Genomic DNA, 17,988 nt, shown 5'->3' with positions numbered 1-17,988 from the left:
AATCAAAATGAGTTAAGCCCAAAGAACCTGCTCCTGCAGCCCATAAAAACAGTCAACAGGCAATTACTAGTAGAAAATAAAGAAATAATAAAAAAAAACCACCTCTGTGAAGCACATTTGTTAGAGGCCTGATTCAAGACTAATTAAACTCCATGGCAGACAGAAGCTGTAAAGAGAAGCATAAGACCTGAAAGCATAAGATTTCAGTTACATTCAGGCACTGAGGTCCACTACTGTAGAATGCAATGGGGACGATCTAACATTCAGGATTCCTACAACCATAGAATTTTGGAGCTGGATGAGCCTTGGAGGATTGTTTACAAGTGGGTCCAATGGATTTTTTAATTTACATTTTTTTATTGTGATAAAAATGTAGATAACATAAAAATTATCATTTAAACTATTTTAAAGTATACATTGCAATGGAATGCAGTATATTCACATTGTTGTGCCAAACTTTTTTTAAGGGGCCCATTGGGGGAAACTGATGAAGGTATACAGGACGTCTCTGTATTATCTTTTCAACTTCCTTTAAATTTATAATTTCAAAAAATGTAAAGGCTTTTTAAAAATGGATACCTGTGTGTGCTTTAGGAAGTTCCCTGCAGGTATAGGAGAGGCATCATGAGCAAACTTTCAGGTATGGCCTCTTCGACCCACCTTCACTCAGTGGAGCCCCCGTTTTTCCCTTCACCTGTGCTTCCTTAGGTGATTTCTGAAATTTCAGGTAAGAAACAGTTTCACCATTAAAAGAATAGGTTTGAAAACTACTGACTCTACTCCTTTATTTTACTGTTGGAAAGAGATGAATTTAATTTTCCAAGATTGCTAAGCTAATAATTGGCAGGGTGAGATAACAAATTCAGGGCTGTAGACTCCTGGTCTGGTCCTCCCTGCACGATAACTATTGCCTTCATTGAAAGAGAAAGGTTTTTGTTTCTGTTCCTGGCTCTGCCACCATTTCCTGTAACTTAAAATGAGCATCTTCAGATAGCAGCACCAGTCATTTGTGCATTACAGACAGGGAGGAAACTGTAGATGGAAACAAATCTAGAGACTCATAAACCTAGGATTTTGAATTCCAGTATCTCCAAGTTTGTAACCTTGATCAGGTAGGTGTCTATCTATGCATATGCCTTAGTCTTCTGAAAGGATGTACAATGAAAGATAACTGCCCTGGGTCTCAGAAATATTTAAGAGAAAAATATATGCATGCTTCTCAATTCTTTTAGCAATTGTTTAATGAGTATCTGTTAAGTGCCAGGAATTTTGACAGACACTGAGGATACAATGGTAAACAAAGTAAGACATGGCCTTTGCTCTCAGGAGCTCACGGCCTGGGAGGTTGAAATACATAGTTATTATTTTTTTAATATATTTCTATTGATTTCAGAGAGGAAGGGAGAGGGAGAAGGAGATAGAAACATTGATGAGAGACAATCATTGATCGGCTGCCTCCTGCACGCCCCCTACTGGGGAATCGAGCCCGCAACCCAGGCAAGTGCCCTTGATCAGAATTGAACCTGGGACTCTTCAGTACACAGGCTGACACTCTATCCACTGAGCCAAACCAGCTAGGGTGAAATACATAGTTATTAATCTTATAATCAAGCTAATGAATAGATATTTCCGCTGATTAGAGGGGATAAAGGGTTGCAACTTAGTACAATGAGGTTATATAACAGAAAATGACCTGAAAATGACCTAAAAATGGTCAGAGCAAGCTTCCCTTAAAAAAAAAAAAAAATCATGCTTGAGCTGATGCGTAGGATAAATAAGAGCTAACTGGATGTGTTTGTGGAAATATATTTATTTAAAAAAATATAGTTTGGTTGTTTTGGAGGGAGGCTTTATTGAAAAGATAACGTTTGTAGAGAAGACATTATTGTTTAGGCTCTTGATATACTTCCTTCTTACTGTCATGCTCCTTATCACTCAGTCATCCAGACATCACCAGTCAATTATAGCACTCTTTTCTGGTAAATCCTGATACACCTTCTCAATAGAGGTTCCAGGCAGCCCTTTCCAATCAGGTTTGGCAATCAAAATGAATGTATTTGCCGTCTTGGGTATAGTAAAAAAAAAAGATCTCTGGCTTCAAATTTAGAAGTTCTGAGTTGTAGCTACGTGGCTTTAAGTAATGATATAAGGGAACTGGCCAACATTTGGGCAATTCACTTCAGTCCTTGTGATGATTAATATTATGTGTCAACTTGACTGGGCTAAGCAATGCTTAGCTGGCTGGTAAAATATTATTTCTGGGTGTGAGTATAAGGGCGACTCCTGAATAGATTAGTATTTGAACCTGTAGACTAAATAAGGAAGATAACCTTCACCAATATGGGTGGGCATCATCCAACTTACCTAAAGCCCCAATAGAATAAAAAGGTAAAGGAAGGGTGAATTCACTTGCTCAGCTTGAGCAGAGACATCCGTCTCTCCTTGCCCTTGAATATTAGCACTCCTGGTTCTTGGACTCAGACTGGGACTTATACCAGCAGCCCCCTAATTCTTACATGTTTGAACCTAACTTGAATTATATCACCAGCTTTCTTGGTTCTCTAGCTTGCAGACAGCAGATTGTAGGACCTCTTGTTTTCCGTGATTACGTGAGCCAATTCCTGTATCTCCTATATATTTTATTGGTTATATTTCTTTGAAGAACCTTGATTAATACAGTCCCAAAAGAAGACAAAAAATCCTGCTACCCCATCCTGTAAGTTACATGAGAGAACTATGAGATGAGGCCTCTTTGTGTTCGAACCCTCAATTTATGGAAAGGAGAGTTAGCCCAGAAAATATGTCCTTGGGCAGTACCAGAATTTGTGGATTTGCCTGGGGGTTACAAAAGTATTTTGCTGAGACTTGCAAAATTAAAACTAAGAAGAATGTGAGTACTAAAAGCATGCAATTTCAAGCCAGAAGGGCTGCTATTAAAACTTTACGGAGATGTTGAGTACACGTAATTTCAAACGTGTGGCACTCCTGTCTCTTCAGGGCACAGAGCCATGGTCATGTTCTTTGAACAGTTAAGAACCAATTACGCCACAAATTATGGTTGATGTGGAACATGGCTGCTTTCTAGAACTTCTGTTCATTTTGAGTTTAAAGATGCATATAAAGCCTTAGCCAGTTTGGCTCAGTGGATAGAGCATTGGCCTGTGGACCAAAGGGTCCCAGGTTCGATTCTGGTCAAGGGCACATGCCTGAGTTGTGGGCTTGATCTCCAGTAGAGAGCGTGCAGGAGGCAGCCGATCAATGATCCTCTCTCATCATTAATGTTTCTATTTCTCCCTCTCCCGCTTCCTCTCTGAAATCAATGAAAACATATTGTTTTTTAAAAAAATGCATATTAATACCATGTTTATAGTTTTTCTCTTAACCCCTCCTTTCTATAAGAACCTGTGAGCCCTAACCGGTTTGGCTCAGTGGATAGAGCGTTGGCCTGCGGACTCAAGGGTCCCAGGTTCGATTCCGGTCAGGGGCATGTACCTTGGTTGCGGGCACATACCCAGTGGGGAGTGTGCAGGAGGCAGCTGATCGATGTTTCTAACTCTCTATCCGTCTCCCTTCCTCTCTGTAAAAAATCAGTAAAATAAAGAACCTGTGATTGCTGGCTGAAGTTTTGCCAATCACAATACCCTAGCAGCTGAAAAGGATTACTGAATTTCAAAAGATATTTTTCTTTGTAATTTTTTTTTATCTCAACACATGCTAATACCTTTCACACTGGCTTATGTTCTGCATATTCAATGCTCTGTGCAGAGCTACCCGGGTATCCTATCACCTTAATACCTTTGTTGCCACCAGTGGCATCCTCTGAAGATGGACCATATGCTCTGGAGTGAACTTGTTCTCACAATGTCTAATCAAAGAGACAGACACTTGATTCAGGATGTAATTTTCATGCTTTTTACTTCTCTCATTTTATGATGGATAGTTGGCATTATGCTAATAATAATGATTATCTTTAGCATTTGATTACATATCTTACCCAGCAACACTTTCTTTGACTGCAGTTTTTCATATCCGTGCCAAATTGCATGGGAGCTACAGAGATTTCAATGTAATAAGTGGAAAGGATGCTAATCTTAATTCCACTATGTAAGTGTGTTGGCAAATGAGTCAAAATGACACAAGTAACTCTGGGTGTCGGCACGGTTTCATTTACTTCGAAGAAAAATGAAGGCTGGGTCTTCTGCTTAACTACTGTCATTTTCATCTCCCTCTCCTCCCTCCAGCTCTCAGTTTGAGAGGGTTCAGAGGGGCTGGATGGCAAACGTTACATGGTGGTGCTCATCAGTATGTAGGATGTGAACAGAACATCCCTTTGGGTATGTGTATGGAGAGTGCCAAGTCACAGAGGCTTAGTGGAGTTACTCCTGTGGCCTAACCACTCGGGAAGCTGTGTTTTCATTGTGTGTGTGTGTGTGTGTGTGTGTGTGTGTGTGTGTGTGTGTGTGTGTGGTGTTCTATGATCTGAGCGCTCCTGCTCCATCTGTCAGGTATTTGCCACTTTGTTGTCACTTCCCTACAGAGTTTTCTTTTTTGTTCATTGCTGCTCCTTTCTTGACTGACAGTCAAATCTTAGGAAAGGCAAAACATGCATTCCTAGGGTATTCTCAGCTCCCTGTAATAAAGTGCTGGAATGCAAGTCTTATGCAATTGAAACCCCAGATAGCATGGACCAGTGAGGGGCAGTCCTCCTGAGTCCCCCAGAGTCTTTATATAAACTGTCCCGCTTCCCTTGCAGTTCTAGTTGGGACTCAGGAGGACTACCCTGAATGAAGTGAAATAGTACATATAATACACTAAGCACAGAACGTAGCATACCACACATGGCCAATAAATTGTAGACATTATGACTTATATTGTTGTTGTTGCAGATGTTGTTGGTTGCCTACCCCAAATCCATTGCTTCCTTCAATCTTGTTGGGCAGTTCCCTCATTGTGTTCCCCTCCCACTGCACTATGCCCATGATAGATTTAGGGTGGGCAGCTGACCAATGGCACATGGAGGAAGTCCTGCTGGGGCCACAGAAAAGATTTGGTGGAAAGATTTGCATGGCAGGAGCATGTTTCTTTGGTTAGAGGTTATGGTGTTTGGATGTGACAATTGGGACATGTCAGGGGAACAGTGATAAGTACTGGCCCTTTGCCCTTTACTTTTCCACACAGCTGGAGGAGTAAGTGGGAATGGGTCTGTCTCTGTGGGACAGCTATGACTATCTGTTTATCATTCTTGCATGTTGAAGAGGGATCATCTGTAAATAGACAACCGTATGCAGCCAGCCAGAAAGTACTAAGGTCCCAGGATTTAATTTTTAAGTTTGGAGAAAGTAAGATGTCCCTCTTCAGCCTGGAGCCTCAGTCATGTGATCCAAACAGCTCTTAGCAGGACTCCACTCTGGGTCATGGGCTCACTAACAAACCAGTAGAACTTTGATTCTTTTTTTAGTTTTCTTATTGAATTTATTGAGATGACATTGGTTAATAAAATTATATAGGTTTCAGATGTACAATTCCATAATATATCATCTGTACATTATATTATTGTGTGTTTACCACCCCAAATCAAGTCTCCTTCCATCACCATTTCTCTCCACTCTACCCTCTCCTACTTCCCCACACCCTCTCTTCCCTCTGGTAATCACCATCCTATTGTCTGTGTCTATGAGCTTTGTTGTTGTTTTTTTCTTAATCCAAACTTTGATTCTTAATAGCTCTTCCTCAGATGTGTAGCTCTCTGAGCAAAGGTGTTTCAGGACCTTGGTCATAACACCAACACAATAACATCAACTCCCCTGTCTGCTCCCTACCAGCCTAGGCATAATCTGTTTATTCAGTCTTATCAGGGAAATGAGGTATGACATACAGATGTGGAGATTCCATGTAACTGAAGCTGAACCCTCTGTTCAAGCCTTTAATTTTAATATATTTTGGAAATACTAAAAGACAATAATTTTTATTATTTTGCATTCTCTCAAGGGCTAAATGTATTTCAAACTGTTCCCTATGATGTAGAGTCACCTTTAGAACCTGGCTCTGATTTCCATGTATGGCTGTCTGCAGCCTCTCCTGCTTTCATACCCTGAGCTCACTGAGCATGCTCATGGTGGGAAAAGCATTGGGCCAGAACTCAGGGTACATCTTGTCTATAAATATTAGACCCTCTTGCTGGGCTTGTCAGAGGCAGGAGCTGGATGAAAGGGAAGTGGGGTCATTAGAATCTCCCTGTGGTGGGGATTGTGAGAACCAGGAGGAAAACTTCCATAGATGGAGGCCCAAGGAAAGCCCTGGGAGGGCTGAGGAGGACAGGGCTGTGTGACCCTCTGAGATCAGGTTGCTCAGGTCGGAGAGTCAAAAGACGAGTGGTAGAAGGTGCCAGGTTCTTTCTGATGTTTCTTCTCCTTGTGTCCCCTTTCTTCCATCCTCCTTCCTAGAACCTTCTAACAAATGAACTTGAACCTCTGCCCAGTCTCGGGGCTCAGTTTCTGCCCCCCATCTCCAGCCTGCCCCCACATACTTGACACTCACTCCCTCTTCCTCATCTCTTATCTGAGTCCTCCATCTGCAGAGAATGGTGGGAAGATCTAGGTCTGAGCCTGCCAGACATAAGGCTGCTGAAAGCCGCTTGGTTATATGTAGGATAAATACTTCAATATTTCACAAAAGAGAGTGGCTGCTTTATAAATTTTAAAGAAGAGGAAGCTAAGTCTATAAAGAAATAAGAAAATTTTGTTTCTACTGTGGATTGACATAGGAATCTCTCCATTCAGTAATCAAAAATAGTTTTTAAAACTGCATGTCACCACACCATTAGTACTTTGTAAAATCAATTATTAAGCAACCAGAAATTTTACAATAGAATAGAATAGAAAGTGTCAGGTGTGTCACACATAGTAATAAAAAGTATTGTTGAAGGGAAAATATAATTCAGTTAAATATATATAAAGGTATGAGTATAGGAACAAAAACGCAAGTCTGAATGTGTTTTTTACTGTAGGTGGTGGGCAAAACATTTGAGAACTACTGAATTCTAACAATTACACCTGGAAGTCAACTTGGGACTATGTAAGGGCCTCCCCTGGGTCCTGGGAAGGTATCTGAAGTGTCCACATAAATGTTCCCTCTTTATAGAATGTATTGCTGCACTGAGGCCAAGGTTAGTCTGTGGGATCACGAATGGAATCCTCTACCTCCTTCAGTGAAATGCTCACCTATGATTTTGGATATTTCTACAAGTCAATTTGGGACTGGACAGAGGCCTCTCTCATGTGGGTAAATGGAGTAATTGCAGAAATAGCCAACCTTCTTTAGTTGGATCCTCCTGCACCATCTTCCACTTCTTTAAATGAGGCTGTGGGTGTGGCTTCACCTGGCCTTAGGAGGGTCATCTGCTCTCCATCTGTCTCTAATCTAGACTGTGTTCCAGTTTCATTTAAAGATAATGGTCTCAAGAAGCCTTCTTTCATGTATGCTCATGGATGGTGTGGTTAAATTTGGTGGGGGAAAAATCCCCAAACATCCAGAAATATATTTACCGTGAGAGAAGTTCTGCCACCTTATGGCTAGTTTTTACTATCTCTTCAATCACCAGTCCTACACTTTCTTTTGCCCCTTCATCCTTCTCTGTCTTCATAGCCAGGCTGAAAATATATACTTACTGAGAACCTAGATATAACTCCTAAACTTTGATATATATCATGCCTCCTAGGCTGCTGATTTCCCATCCCATGACCAACAAAGTCCATTGCCAAGACCCTGATGGCATTGAAGCTCTAAAGATGACGTACCCCTGCCATTCCAGGAAGCGTGGAGGATTCTTCACTGAGCTCCATGCAGTGATCATTTAGAATATTTTATTTGCTCCAAAATCCACTATAAATTTTACTTTGATTATTAAGCTTATTGATTTTCAGAACTTTACTGTTCAAGCTGCTCTGGCATTAAACCTTTTGGAGCCAAACCATTGAATTCTGAGATATGTATTGAGAATAGATTTATGTTTGCCATTAATAAAGACCCACTTTTAAGCTATAGCCTTCTTTAGCTTTTGACATGTGAGTCAAAAATTCCTGCCTACTTTAGTTTTTGTTAATGTGTCTCAATAGAAAAAATGACCAGTAAAATGCAAGCTGGCAAACTCAGATGCATATGAGACCAAACTATACATTGACCCAGATTAACAGGGAAAAATTCAGGACACCACTAGCAGTATGAGTGTTAGGTTAATTGCTGTAAGTGGTAAGATCTGTTTTCTAGGCAGCACCTAGATAGGCCAGGATATAATTTAGGTGCTGGATAACTGAGAGTTGTTGGTATTTTATTTCCTTTTGTTATTCTCATCAGCCCTGACCAGGCATACTTCAGGGTAATGGTTTTTGTTATAAGAGGGAATTACATGCATGGATGGTTCGGTACAAAAATTTCATCCTTCTCTGTCTTCCCATTTAAGTACTAAAGACCTCAATCTGGGCTACCTCTTCTTGGGTCATCAATGCCGTTACTTAAAAATGTACAGTGTATATTATCTCAAGAAGAAGGGATGGTTTTAAAACAGGGCTCAGATAGTTAACCACTCCCAGCTCCTCTTCCACCCCCAAAGTCCTGCGGGACTCTGATTCTCTGGGGGGACATTCAGCAAATTTACTGTTTCAGAGCCAGGCTTGTATCTCAGTGAACTGATTGTATTTCGGCAGTTTCCCCTGGAGGAAAATCTTCTCACAATCTTTTCAATAAAACATTCCAGCAATAGTCTTATTTATTTCTCTCTTTCTCACATACTCACACCTCTACATTCACAACTTCTGGTTCCTCAACCCCTGTGTTGGGTTACAGGCTAAGGAAGCTGCTGTGGCGAAGAACTCCAAGCTATGCGTCTTAGATTCAATCCTGGTTCATATGAGTTAGAACTTCTTTCTCATCATGTAACATTCCAGAGGTAGGTAGTCCAGCTTTTCTGGGCAGCTGTGGTCCACTCAGGAATACAGGTTCCTTTTATCATGTGGCTCCACCAGGCTCTACCTAGAATGTTTTCTTCAACTGAGTGATGAGGACAAGGATAACTCCACAGATCTAAACAACGGGGGAATGGAGTGGCCATTAGCTGAAATAGGAAGATGGCAGGGGGAGAGATGTAGGGAGCAGAGATGAGGAGCTCACTGATAGTCATGGTAAGTTCATACATTAAATTGAGAATATAAGAAGGTAGTTGGATAAACAGATTGGAGGCCCAGAGGAGAGGGCCAGGCTGTAGAAGTGATTGGAGGAGTCCGCTGTCATGGACCTTGATGAAATCAGCAAGAGAATAGTGTCTATTAAAAAAGAGAAAAGGATTAAGTACTGAGCCCTGGGTCACTAAAAAGAGTGGAGGTTGGGAATGTGAAAAAGAATCAGCCAATGAATGAAAAGCAACAACTATTAAGGTAGTGGCATCCTTGAAGCCAAGAGAATACTTGTCAAGGAGGAGGGAGTGATCAACTTGTCAAATGCTACTTGTGAGTTAAGTAAGGTGAGAACTGATTGAATTTAGCTTCCAGAGGCAGACACAGATCTGCAGAGCAGAGGTGTAACTTAGTGATAAGAAGGGCTCCAGTTTTATTGATTCATTTATTTTTTCATGCATTGCTTCAGGAAATATTGACTACATACAATGCGTCCTACATTCATGACATATGCCTTTAGGAAGATAATTGAAAAAGACTGTTCCTGCGTTGAGCTGTGTGTCTTAGATTCAATCCTGTAAATAGTGCTGTTTCTCTCCAGAGATCCCCTCTGCTCTCTCCTTCAGGATCAGTTCACTCCATTTACTGTACACACCAGCTGCTTTGGTGACCAAAAATGGCCACCCCATAAGAAGAAGACCCTAAAAATAAACTATAGGATAAAACAATCAGAAAAGACACAAACCAGCAAAGAAATCTGACTGAGGGTTGAGTAGGGAAGATGCACAAAACTCTGGGAGGAGCAGGGTTGCCGTGGAAGTCCTCTCCCGTTTCACGGGTCAGAGACTGCCAAGAGGATTTCATTGCAATGAGTGTACACAGGCGGTCCATGCTGATGATTCATTTTAATGAAGTGGAACAATGGCATAAATTAACCAAATCAGCTCTGAAATCACTACATGCTTATGTTTATATTAAAATGAGCTCGCTTATCTGAACACACATCAGCACGGAGGGTGGGCCTGCAGCCAGGAAGATGTCAGGGAGATGGTAACAGGGCAGGACATTAACATCCACCGGAGAAAACTCACAAGGCAGAAAATAAAGAAGTGGGTGTAATCATCCAACTGGTATTAGACGGGCTGCTCTGAGGCAAACAGGTTCCCACCAACAAGAGGGCCAAAGCCTCTGGTTCTGGTGAAATCTCAGGCCTGGGCTGTGTGACCTCTGGTACCAGGGTTCCCTTTCTGGACCTTCTACAGAAAAATGAGGGAGTTGGACAAGGTGACTTTTGAGGTCTTTTCCACCCCTTATGTTTCAAAACTAAAGTCTCCCAAATGTGCAAGAAGATTCACTTTGTTGATCATGAGTAAGTGCTTTTTTCACCCCACTGTTAGTTTTGACCCAGATGCAGGCTTTACTAAAAGTGTCAATGATTTTATCCTTATAAGATGCCACATGCACATACAACCTTGGGGGCCTAATAGTGTGTGGTTATTTCCTGCCTCTAACCCACACAGTCAGGATTTGTCTCATATATGCCTGGCCAGGCCAAGACAGATGGGGTGGCTGTTGGTAGTAATTAAACATTCTATACTCTAACTCTAACCCTCCCCTCCCCTCCCTTCCCCTCCCCTCCCTTCCCCTCCCTATTCTCTTCTCCCCCCCCCCCCACCCCCCAACGGTCTGTTCTCTTAGCCAGGCTTTCCCCCATGTAGCATTAAAGATGGCTCCAGGCTGACATTGAACTCACAGCTAGTGACGCCTGTAAAAAAAAAAAAAACAACCCACGGGAATTCCTTTTATCTTATAGCATATACAACAGCACCTGCAAAAAAAATAAATTTGACTCATTGGGAACCTGCCAACCCCTTGGACTAATCCGTGTGTTTAAAGGGTGAGGTAGCCTGATTGGTCACATGCTAATTCTTGAGGTAAGGAATGTGGAACCATGTTATTGACAGTTCCAGCTGGTAGCAAAGGGTATTTTCCCAAAGGAAAAGTATACAGAAGAGAAGGGAAGGACACTAGGCTGGCAAAGCAAAGGATGACTACTAAAATACCCCTTCTATTTTTAAAACATGTTCCGCTTTTTAGTGATTTAGAAGAGCTCTTTATATATTAAGAATGTTAACCTTCCATTTGTACTATACAAACTGTATATGTTATTTCAGTTTGTCTTTTCACTTTTTAATGGTATATTATTCCCTCTTAAAGTAGTTTAAAATTTTTATGTAAGCTCCTAGAGTTCGGTGAGCTTCCTTAGAGCTATTACTTAAGGAGTGCCTCCCCAGGTCTCAGGGCCATCCAACACCTCACTCCACAGACCGGAACAGCTAAATATGCTAAAGCTTTAGTTCCCTACCTTCCTCAGTGATTTCAGGCATCAGTTAATTTCCCCATCTGTAAAGTAGGTATTACAAGGGTATACAGTTATGTAATAGGATGTCCTTATTTTTTGGAAGTGCATACTAAACTATCAGGAAACCTATGGCTTATTTAAGCCCATGGTTTGTTACTGGTTCCTCCAAAAAAATTAAAGAATGAGAGGCAAGTAGGGTTTAATAACATAAAACATTAACAATGTTGAGTCTGGATGGTGGGTAAATGGATTGATCATTATACTAATATTTTTACTCTTCCTAATTTGGAGTTTTTCCTAATTAAAAAGTTAAAAAGGAAGTGAAAAGAGAATCACTGGACAGTTGTGGAGCATGTGAGTTCTTTACTGTACCTGTCCTCACCTCTCTCAATGTCCCCATGGCCTGGTGGGGGTTTGGGTTCCAGTGCAACCCTATGGAGTGCACGCTGCAGGCACTGCCCCTAGCAGAGCTGTTGCTGCTGCAGATGGATTTTGGGGGTCTTGATGGTCTCCATGGAGCCTTGCTGCAGGCTAATCCCCAGCAAGCTGTGCAAGGCAGGGGCCACGCTGCTTGAAGACCTGCCTGAACTTCCTCTTCTACAGCTTCTTGTGGGAGCTCAAGTCACACTTTTCACAAGTCTCATATTTTGTTCAGAAACTTTAGGTTGAATAAGAGCCAGCTTTTTATGAAAAGGGAGGAAAAACACTTTTTATGAGAAGGGAGGAAAAACAGCTTGCTAACATTGATTCAGAAAAAGACGAGAACTCCTCAACAGGCTTAGCCCTGTTGAAAAGGAATATGAAAAACTGGAGTCACCTTTGAAGAATACTAGCCTAGAGAAAAAATAATCAGAAACGGGAGGAAACTGAAAAGTTTAAGGATGAAATCACTTCCCAAGAATAAGACTTGAATGGAGAAAGCTCTATGCACAGAACAAGAGTAGTTGGCGGCTGAAATGATAAGAATGATCCACTCACTAGAAAAAAGAATTGAGTCATCACACCACAAGCAGCTTTTCCAACCGGATGTCAGGCCAACAGCCGGCCTCCATGTGGTCCCCCCTAACAGGTGGACCTTCATGTTGAAAACAGAGCCCTCCTCCCCTCAAATTGGGTCTCACCTGGGCTACATTCACCCGTACCTTCCTCCTATCTGAATTCTTTTTGTCGTTGTTGTTAATCCTCACCCGAGGATATTTTTTCCATTGATTTTTAGAGAGAGTGGAAAGGAGGGAGGGAGGGGTGAAAGAGAGAGAGAGAGAAACATGGATGTGAAAGAGACACATCAATTGGTTGCCTCTTGCACGCACCCTGACTGGGCCCAGGATCAAACCTGCAACTCAGGTACATGTCCTCTTAACCAAGAATTGAACCAGCAACCCCTTGGTGCATGGACTGATGCTCTAACCACTTAGCAACACAGCCGCCAGGGCTGAATTTATTTTTCCCAGTGGATCCAAGGGTACAATTTCTGCAAATGATTCTTTTTCTTTCTCTGTCTCCCTCTCCTCTTCTAGATTCCCCATTATTGCCACCCTTGCATCTTGAAAATAGAAGTGAATTCATTCTGGACTAACAAACAAACAAAATATTCCAGAACCATTCTGAGAACTTCTAGACCCTATTGAAAAACTTGGGACTTTTTTTTTTATCTCTTTAAAAAAAAATAGCTGTGGAATGATTTCTCTTTCATTATTGGTTGAAAAAATTAATGCTACTTAAGAGACTATATACTTGTGCTCAAATTGAGCTTGAGGGGATGTGGTTCTCAATGTTTTGGAAATAACATTCACATAACTTATGAGTAATATTTTCATTTATTTTATTCTATAGTTAGTATAAATACTATATTTTAATTTCCATTATTATAATCTCATCAGTAATAGGAATAATACATGTGTGATTCAGTTATAGTTATTTTAAACTGCAGAAAAAAAAGTTTTTGTTTGCATAAGGATGCACTTACTGTAGTTATAAAGCAAACGTAAAAGTTAATTTTTATCTATCATCTGCACTCTCTTGTTCTTTGCAGCATGATTCACAATAGCCAAGATATGGTTACAACCTAAACGTCAACAATGGATGCATGGATAAGGAAAATGTGACTTATACAGCATGGGTAACAACATGTGTCATATACAAACAATGGAATATTATTCAGCTTCCCCCGTAGAAGAAAATCTTCCATTTGCAACAACATGGATGAACCTGGAAAACAGTATGTTTCATGAAATAAGCCAGTCACAGAAGGACAAATACCACATTATTCCATTTCTAGGCGGTATCTAAAATAGTCAAGCTCTTTGAAACAGCGAGTAGGAAGATAGTTGCCAGGGACTGGGGGCAGGGTGAAACGGGGCACTGCTATCCTGCAGGTAGACGGGTATGTTCCACAGGTCTGCTGTGTAATACTGTCACATGTTCAAAGACAGATGAAACCGGAAATCCTGAGCACGTTTTGGCTCTGGTATTATTTTCATTTGAGGCCAGAAGCTTCATGCCGTATGCCTCCTTTCCAGAAAAGTAGAATCTGCTTGGGGGGGAATGCATTCTGAGGGGTGGAGAGTCCCCACTGCTCCGAACTCCAGCAGACATTTAAGACATTTTTAAATTTTCTCAGGTGAGACAGGAAATGAATTGGGGCCAGTCACAGGTGCTGTTCTTTGCGAGACTTGCATTTAGCATCTGTCAACTAAGGGCCTTAAAACTCCTTCCAGCCAGCAGTTTGCTGGGTTATGGTCCATGAGAGCTCTGACCTGGCTGAGGAGGAATGACGCAGAGGCACATGTGGGTCAGCAATCTGGGGCTTTACAGAGGCGCACGTCACACGCATCTGACACTATTTTTAGGAATTTCAGCCTCCACACCATTGTTCCACATATGATAGCCATCTCTATGTCTGCGCATATTCCTCTGATGTGAATGACAAGTCTAAAATTAAATCCCTTTTCTTTTGGATTTACTGTTCTTCTGATGTCACCACTGCTGTGCTGCAAAAACAAAAATATGTTACACAGATTTATTTTTAATAATTTCCTTAAGAGAGAGGTCAAAGGAGCTTTTTTGAGCAATTCCTTGAGAGCTGATTCTGGGGGTAATTTTTCTGTCTCAGGTGATGCCAGCAACGTAGACACTGCTCTGTCACATTTTGTGGAATGAATGGTTGTCCCCATTCCAGAGTATCTGTAATGGGAATAGATCCCCATCTGTCAAAAGTGATTGGATGCCATTCAGCAGAAAGACAATTTGATTCAAGCCCTTTTTCCCTCTCTACCAGGCAACTAACCAGCACCTCCCTCTAATTCTGAGAAATGTCATGGTGTATGGAGAGATCATGAACTTTTTAGTCAGCAGATTGCAATTTGAATCTTGAAATTGCCACCCATTGTCTGTGGCCACTTAGGAGAACCACTCTATTTTTCTGAACTTCTCTGTTGAATCATAAAATAGGGTTGCTGGGAGAATAAAGTGAGAGACTAGTGTGTAGATGATAGGGACTTGGTCAAGTATGTTTTCTCCCTACTCATTAGCCCATATTTGAGAAGTGCTGAGTGATAATGTCAATGTAAGTGGTGGAACAAACAAAACCCAGTTGATAACTTGCACATTAATTCATTGAATTGTTCATTCAGTTAGTACACATTGATTGAGTGTTTTCTTAGTATTGTCCTGAGAGCTGGGAATTAGACATGAGCAGGACTTGGATCCTGATACCCCATTCCCAGCCCCTGCCCTGGAGAAAGCGAAAGGCAGATGCTGTTCAGCAGTCAAACTCAGAGGTGTAAGTGCTGAGCAGATTCAAAGCCAAAATAGCACTGATGTCCCGAGGCCATTTGTGCTGGTCAGCGTTCCTCAGAGTCAGCCCTGCCCAGGCCCCGCAGTCTCCTGGTGACGACATAGGACCACTGTTTTGCTGACGGACAGACATAGGGTTCCTAAAATGAAAGTGACTTAATGATGCCCTGGCTTATTGCGTGGACTGTGGAAAAGGCTGAGACTTCCTTCTCTTTTCAAACGTTTTTGAGGGCAGATGAGATGACCTCAGACTAAAGCCAGAAGACCTGCTGGGTCTACATGAAATATGTGTGTCTTCTTTGGCAGGCTGGGACTCCGTGGAGGGAGGTGTGTGTGCAGCGTGTGCCTTCACCTGTGACAGAGCAAATGTGTACTTTTGAGCGAACTCACAGAAAAAGCAAGAATGCCCCCTTACCCTGGATGCTGGAATTTATACATTCTGTAGGCTGTCTGGTTTTAGAATCATAATTTTTGTTTCAGACCAATTAAAATGTAAGTAGAAGAAAACAATATCCTGAGTTGGTTTATAAAAGAAAAGCTTTCCAAGTAAGGAGAGCAGTAGTTTCTGAATGCTGCCTTATCTCTTCATCCCTTCTCTTCATTATTTACCTTGATCCTCAGTGTGCATGCACGAGGTTGATATGACAGTCTTTGTTTTGCATAGAGGTAAAACTTGGATTTGAGAGGCAAATAATTTGCCCAGGGTTATACAGCTGGTAAACGGCAAAGCTAGGTCTGTCTGACTCTGAATCTCACAAGCTCCATGGTGCTTTCTGCATGGCACCAGCTCTGTATAATATAAGTAAAATGTGTGTGATATGATTTATAATATGAACATGTGCAAAGTGCCACAGGAATTCCACCATGGGAACAAACCCTTCTAGCGAGGCCATAAAATGCTTCACAAGACAGCCGTCTCATTTTAGAGGCAAAAGTAATGCAGTGAAACTCAGAGAGGTGGTGACTTGCCTGAGGTGACAAAGTGGCAACAGTAAAACAGAACCTAAGGCTCAAACAGTGCTTTTCCTATAAATAAGAACATGCTATCTTATTATGCCCAAAGTGTTGGGGCTTCACAGCAGCTAAAAATAATTTTTAGGTCAACCAGAAAGTAGAAGACCAAAGTTTAATGGTGCTGGGAGGAAATTGGTCCCCAAGCCATTTGGGTTAGCCAAGACTGGTTGCTCTCTGCCTTTGATCAGGTGTCAAGGTGGAAGCTGAATATGGCTGTGAGTGGAACATAGTCTGACAGACAATCATGAGTCCACACATGAAGTCCCTTTCTCCTCAATCAGTGTGAATCGTTGGTCCCACTAATTTCTGACCCAAGTGCTGGGTATGTGAAGCATAAATCATGCCTATCTTGAGACATGCCTAGCTTGTATCATTGAGCCTGTGGAAGCTTACCCATGTTTGAAGGCATTTGTGGGGGGGAGGGGGAGGGGTTGTTGCTTGTTTGAGGAGATATTAATAAAAATAAAGCCAGCAAAAGCAACATGATTGTAATTAATGCTAATAAAGGGAAGAACCAGATTGCTGAGTGCATCTGCTCAATCTGGCTTTTTGAGTAGTTGGCAGGGATTTCATTTTTGGTAAATGGGAGATAGTGCATCAGGGCTATTACCCATTTCTAATACCCTTACACACGGATAATGATGGCACAGTTTCTGTTTCCAGACTTGGGCAGCTGCCCAGTAGGTTTTGTGTAAAAATGGGATCAAATGTAATCTGCGTGAGAAAATTGTTCTTGATGTTCTGTACTACAAGTACCCCTACTTGGAGCCTGTGTTTTGGTTCTCTACTGTCATGTGACAAGCTTGCTGAACTAAGTGACTGAAACAACAGTTTGCTCTCTTCATGGGATTTTTGGGTCCGGAATTCAGGACACAGTGGAAATGCTTGTCTCTTCTCCATGATGTTTAAGTCTTTGTTTTTGCCTTCTCCTGCCATATAATTATTTGTCTTTGTTCATCAGATCATTCTCCATTGAATTCTAGGGCACATCTAATGGGGGCATGCCATTCCCTGAGAATTAGGAGGAGGCATTGGGAAAAGAGAGGAAGGAAGCCATGGAATCAGTGTAACCCTGAGCAAAATAAAATAAACACTACACTGAAACACTGAATTGTTTCATGAAGGGAACAATATTGGGCATCAATTTCTAACACTTGGTAGAATTAGAATATTGGTCATCCTTGTAGTTAGGGGTGTTGAGTAATGGCTGGAAGAGAGGCTTCTAGGCCACTACAAATGCTACTCACTGATCTCAGTTGTGTGTTCTGTGAAATTCCATCTGTCTCTCAGTTATGATTTGTCTTTTTATTTATTTTTTGTTTTTTCTCACTTGTGATTTGTACACTTCTCTAATGTTATACTTTAATCTAAAAGTTCACCCCAAAATTCCAACCCAGTGTGTGTGTGTACGTGGCCTTTCTGTAAATAATTATTACTGAGAATTTAGATATTTTACCTGACTAATAATATAGATAAAAATGAGAGAAAAAATAAGGATTTCAGTGGTAGGAATTGGCAGGGGGGATTGTTAGTTTTATGCCAGGGGAAAAATTATGATGATGAACCTCAAAGTGATTGAAATGTGATGCAGAGGAACTTTTAAGTATGGATTCTTTTCGTCTCAATTTTCCTAGTCCTCTCTGAGCCCTC

The 17,988-nt window shown here is 41.4% G+C and overlaps 1 long non-coding RNA gene across 1 annotated transcript in view; it reads left to right on the top strand.

Annotated features, from left to right (window-relative positions):
- Positions 1-13,907, top strand: part of LOC132215151 (uncharacterized) — a 136,527-nt gene extending 122,620 nt beyond the window's left edge. Inside the window, exon 3 of the long non-coding RNA XR_009448459.1 lies at positions 13,562-13,907. This is a non-coding gene — a long non-coding RNA (uncharacterized LOC132215151). The remainder of the gene's footprint in view (positions 1-13,561) is intronic.
- Positions 13,908-17,988: the final 4,081 nt, after the last annotated feature.

This window comes from Myotis daubentonii, chromosome 14 (assembly GCF_963259705.1).
Source record: "Myotis daubentonii chromosome 14, mMyoDau2.1, whole genome shotgun sequence".
Classification (NCBI taxonomy): domain Eukaryota; kingdom Metazoa; phylum Chordata; class Mammalia; order Chiroptera; family Vespertilionidae; genus Myotis; species Myotis daubentonii.
Note: the sequence above shows the minus strand (reverse complement) of the source record. Positions and strands in the feature narration are given on the sequence as shown.